Source organism: Triticum dicoccoides, chromosome 2B, assembly GCF_002162155.2.
Source record: "Triticum dicoccoides isolate Atlit2015 ecotype Zavitan chromosome 2B, WEW_v2.0, whole genome shotgun sequence".
NCBI lineage: Eukaryota > Viridiplantae > Streptophyta > Magnoliopsida > Poales > Poaceae > Triticum > Triticum dicoccoides.
The window spans coordinates 223,496,842-223,502,940 of record NC_041383.1 but is presented as its reverse complement, the minus strand read 5'-3'; positions in this window follow the sequence as shown (position 1 = coordinate 223,502,940).

Sequence of the window (6,099 nt, the reverse complement as noted above, 5' to 3'; positions counted from 1 at the left end):
TGGTGAGCCCAGATTCCGCAAAATGGCTTGAAGCCATGAAATCTAAGATGGGATCCATGTATGAGAACAAAGTGTGGACTTCGGTTGACTTGCCCAATGATAGGCAAGCAATAGAGAATAAATGGATCTTCAAGAAGAAGACTGACGCTGACGGTAATATTATTGTTTACAAAGCTCGACTTGTTTCAAAAGGTTTTCGACAAGTTCAAGGGGTTGACTACGATGAGACCTTCTCACCGGTAGCGATGCTTAAGTCTGTCCGAATCATGTTAGCGATTGCCGCATTTTATGATTATGAAATATGGCAGATGGATGTCAAAACTGCATTCCTGAATGGATTTCTGGAAGAAGAGTTGTATATGATGCAACCGGAAGGTTTTGTCGATCCTAAAGGAGCTAACAAAGTGTGCAAGCTCCAGCGATCCATTTATGGTCTGGTGCAAGCCTCTCGGAGTTGGAATAAACGCTTTGATAGTGTGATCAAAGCATATGGTTTTGTACAGACTTTTCGAGAAGCCTGTATTTACAAGAAAGTGAGTGGGATCTCTGTAGCATTTCTGATATTATATGTGGACGACATATTGTTGATTGGAAATGATATAGAATTTCTGGATAGCATAAAAGGATACTTGAATAAAAGTTTTTCAATGAAAGACCTCGGTGAAGCTGCTTACATATTGGGCATCAAGATCTATAGAGATAGATCAAGACGCTTGATTGGACTTTCACAAAACACATACCTTGATAAAGTTTTGAAAAAGTTCAAAATGGATCAGGCAAAGAAAGGATTCTTGCCTGTATTACAAGGTGTGAAGTTGAGTCAGACTCAATGCCCGACCACTACAGAAGATAGAGAGAAAATGAAAGGAGTTCCCTATGCTTCAGCCATAGGCTCTATCATGTATGCAATGTTGTGTACCGGACCTGATGTGTGCCTTGCTATTAGTTTAGCAGGGAGGTACCAAAGTAATCTAGGAGTGGATCACTGGACAGCGGTCAAGAACATCCTGAAATACCTGAAAAGGACTAAGGAAATGTTTCTCGTTTATGGAGGTGAGAAAGAGCTTGTCGTAAAGGGTTACGTCGATGCAAGCTTTGACACTGATCCGGATGATTCTAAATCGCAAACCAGATACGTATTTATATTAAACGGTGGAGCTGTCAGTTGGTGCAGTTCTAAACAAAGCGTCGTAGCGGGATCTACATGCAAAGCGGAGTACATAGCTGCTTCGGAAGCAGCAAATGAAGGAGTCTAGATGAAGGAATTCATTTCTGATCTAGGTGTCATACCTAGTGCATCGGGACCAATGAAGATCTTATGTGACAGTATTGGTGCAATTGCCTTGGCAAAGGAATCCAGATTTCACAAGAGGACCAAGAACATCAAGAGACGCTTCAATTCCATCCGGGACCAAGTCCAGGTGGGAGACATAGAGATTTGCAAGGTACATACGGATCTGAATATTGCAGACCCATTGACTAAGCCTCTTCCACGAGCAAAACATGATTAGCACCAAGACTCCATGGGTGTTAGAATCATTACTATGTAATCTAGATTATTGACTCTAGTGCAAGTGGGAGACTGAAGGAAATATGCCCTAGAGGCAATAATAAAGTTATTATTTATTTTCTCATATCATGATAAATGTTTATCATTCATGCTATAATTGTATTACCCGGAAACATGATACATGTGTGAATACATAGACAAACTTAATGTCACTAGTATGCCTCTACTTGACTAGCTCATTAATCAAAGATGGTTATGTTTCCTAACCATAGACATGTGTTGTCATTTGATTAATAGGATCACATCATTAGGAAAATGATGTGATTGACTTGACCCATTCCGTTAGCCTAGCACTTGATCGTTTAGTATGTTGCTATTGCTTTCTTCATGACTTATACAAAGTTCCTACAACTATGAGATTATGCAACTCCCGTTTACCGGAGGAACACTTTGTGTGCTACCAAACGTCACAACGTAACTGGGTGATTATAAAGGTGCTCTATAGGTGTCTCTGAAGGTACATGTTGGGTTGGCGTATTTCAAGATTAGGTTTTGTCACTCCGATTGTCGGAGAGGTATCTCTGGGCCCTCTCAGTAATACACATCACTTAAGCCTTGCAAGCATTGTAACTAATGAGTTAGTTACGGGATGATGTATTACGGAACGAGTAAAGAGACTTGCCGGTAACGAGATTGAACTAGGTATTGGATACCAACGATCGAATCTCGGGCAAGTAACATACCGATGACAAAGGGAACAACGTATGTTGTTATGCAGTTCGACCGATAAAGATCTTCGTAGAATATGTAGGAACCAATATGAGCATCCAGGTTCCGCTATTGGTTATTGACCGGAAATAGTTCTAGGTCATGTCTACATAGTTCTCGAACCCGTAGGGTCCGCACGCTTTACGTTACGATGAAGGTTTTATTATGAGTTTATAAGTTTTGATGTACCGAAGGTTGTTCGGAGTCCCGGATGTGATCACGGACATGACGAGGAGTCTCGAAATGGTCGAGACATAAAGATCGATATATTGGACGACTATTTCGGACACCGGAAATGTTCCGGGTGATTTCGGAGAAAACCGGAGTGCCGGAGGGGTTACCGGAACCCCTCGGGGAAGTATTGGGCCTTAGTGGGCATGAGGGGAGAGAGAGGGCAGCAGCCCAGGAGGTGGCGCCCCCCATGAGGAGTCCGAATTGGACTAGGGAGGGGGGGCGCGGCCCCTCTTTCCCTCTCCCTCTCCCTCTCTTTCCTTCCCCCTTCCTCCTTCCTAGTTGACTAGGAAAGGGGAGTCCTACTCCCACTAGGAGGAGGACTCCCCCTCCTTGGCGCGCCCCTAGGGCCGGCCGGCCTCCCCCCTTGCTCCTTTATATACGGGGGCAGGGGGGCACCCTAGGACACACAAGTTGATCTTCGTGATCGTTCCTTAGTCGTGTGCGGTGCCCCCCTCCACCATATTCCACCTCGATCATATCGCAACGGTGCTTAGGCAAAGCCCTGCGTCGGTAGAACATCATCACCATCACCACGCCGTCGTGCTGACGGAACTCATCCCCGACACCCTGCTGGATCGGAGTCCGGGGATCGTCATCGAGCTGAACGTGTGCAGAACACGGAGGTGCCGTACGTTCAGTGCTTGGATTGGTCAGATCGTGAAGACGTACGACTACATCAACCGCGTTGTCATAACGCTGCCGCTTACGGTCTACGAGGGTACATGGACAACACTCTCCCCTCTCGTTGCTATGCATCACCATGATCTTGCGTGTGCGTAGGATTTTTTTTGAAATTACTACGTTCCCCAACACAATCTTGCGGTGTCCTTACCCAGTGACAGAAGGGGCAGCAAGACACGTATTGTATTGTTGCCATCGAGGATAACAAGATGGGTTTTTTATCATATTGCATGAATTTATCCCTCTACATCATGTCATCTTGCTTACGACGTTACTCTGTTTTTAACTTAATACTCTAGATGCATGCTGGATAGCGGTCGATGAGTGGAGTAATAGTAGTAGATGCAGAATCGTTTCAATCTACTTGTTTTGGATGTGATGCCTATATACATGATCATTGCCTAGATATACTCATAACTATGCTCAATTCTGTCAATTGCTCAACAGTAATTTGTTCACCCACCGTAGAATACTTATGCTCTTGAGAGAAGCCACTAGTGAAACCTATGGCCCCCAGGTCTATTCTCATCATATCAATCTATATCACTTTATTTACTTGCTTTGTTTTACTTTGCCTTTTACTTTTTACTTTGCATCTATCTATCAAAAATACCAAAAATATTATCTCTATGAGATCTCACTCTCGTAAGTGACCATGAAGGGATTGACAACCCCTAAGCGTCGGTTGCGACTTGCTATCGTTTTGTGTAGGTACGAGGGACTTGTGTGTGGTCTCCTACTGGATTGATACCTTGGTTCTCAAAAACAGAGGGAAATACTTACGCTACTTTGCTGCATCATCCTCTCCTCTTCAGGGAAATCCAACGCAGTGCTCAAGAGGTAGCCCAAAGTAGCTGCTGGGGATGGCTTCAGCAAGCTATAGCCGGATTATTAAATCCTTCATGGCTAGTTCGGCCGCCTTGTGCAGTTCGACCAGCAGTTTCAGCTGATCGCTAAAGGGCACCGAATGTTCTGGCGCAAGGTATTGCGACCAAAACAGCTTCTCCATGGAGCTCCCCTCTTTGGCTCGGAAGAATTTCGCAGCGTCTGACACGCTGCATGGTAGATCCGCAAACGCCCCTGGAGAACTCCAAATCCGGGTCAGTAAGAGGAACCTTTTCTTCACATATTTTCTATGCATAATAAAGGCCTTACCCACCGCAATTTTTTTGGCCTCCTGGATTTCCTGGAGGGCGCCTTGGGCTTCAACCCAGGCATCGTGTGCGTTTTGGTGGGCCTTGTCCAGTTCGGACTCTTGATCCGCAAGTTTGTGCTCCAAGGACTCGCATTTCTTCACGGCATTCTGGAGCTCATGCTGAATCTCACTGACCCTGGCCTCGTGCTTTTCACGGGCGGCCTTTTCCTTGGCTGCTTTCTCCTCGGCCTCAGTCGGCGCCTTCTTGAGGGTCTCCACCTTGGTCGCCGCTCCTAACAAATCAAATGGCACTTTAGTCAGCACAAATCATTCATCCTTCCTGAATATATACAAGGTTACTTCATACCTTGGCTATCCTCCAGCTGCTTTTTAACGCGGCCGAGCTCCTTCTCGGTCCGCTCCAGACTCTGCTTCAGTCCGAAGACCTCAGTAGTGTGAGAGGTCACAGCCAGCAGCGACGCCTGCTTATCCACATAGACATTTTAGGTTAGTCTCTTGCGAAAATTATTTGATCCTCTGTTCGGCTTTTCTTTCCGAACATCGGACAGAGTCTCAGGGGCTACTCTCTATAATGTGACATTCTTTCTGCATAGTTGCATTACTTACCTCAAAGCCTGTTAGAAGGCTTGTGCAGGCTTCGGTCAGTCCACTCTTCGCGGACTGAATCCTCTCAATCACCGTACCCATAAGAATACGATGTTCCTCAATAATGGAAGCGCCTCGCAGCGCTTCCAGCAAATTATCTGGTGCCTCTGGATGGACAGAGGTCACCGGTGGAATAGGCACACCTCCCTCTTTTGAAAGAGGCAGCTGGCCTGATTCCGGAGCCATATGGGTCTCCGAACTGTATTCGGCTGGGGGCCGAATTGGATATGGCCCCCGTCGTCAGTATTCATGGGGGTTTGCTCCCCCATGTGTCCGGCGGCCGAGGCTTCACCCTCCGGCGCCTCCCTGACGGCCTCCTGAATCTCTCCTGGGCATGGGATCCTTCGAGATGACGCTTCGGCGCCATCCATGTCCTTGGGAGAGGAGGCCGCTGGAAGGGTCCCATTGTCCATCACCTCCGGGTCTTGCGAATCCTCCGAAGATAAAGACCGCTCAAGGTTGGACCGAGTCGGACTGCAAATACATGATTCAACACGTCAAAATAATGAAGTAGAGGGGCCAGATATATGAATGTGTCCGGATACTTATGATTTGGCCAGGGGCTTGTCCCTAGGGTGCCACTCCGAGGTGCTATCGATGGCCGCGGTGGAGCTGTCCGGAAGGGAAGCTTTCCCCTTCTTGGACGCCTTGGCCTCCAGACACGTGGAGATCGGCCTCTTCTTTCTCCCCCATCAGTGGGGGAACGACTTTCTTCTTCTTCCTCCTCTTCCTCGTCATCCTCGGCGACGGATGAATGAGTCTCGGCGTCTTCGGACATCGCGTTCGAAGTGCCCTTGCGATGGAGACCACCTCTGGTCCCCTTGGCCTTCTTCTTGGCCTTCTTCTACGGCGTCTGATAAGGCGTCGGAACCAGCATCTTCGTCAGAAGCAGGATTTCTGGGTCCTCGGGCAGCGGAGCCGGACAGTTAATCCGCTCCGCCTTCTCTATCCAGGCCTGAAAGAATCAATAGGGAGGCTTAGACGCCTTCCTCGAGTATGCAAGTAAAGGGTACACCTTGAAAACATGAAAAAACTTACCGGACTAGCAGGGTGGGTTAAGTCATGCCCGCGATCGTCGGTCGTGGCCGGCCACGCCTCGTTGGCC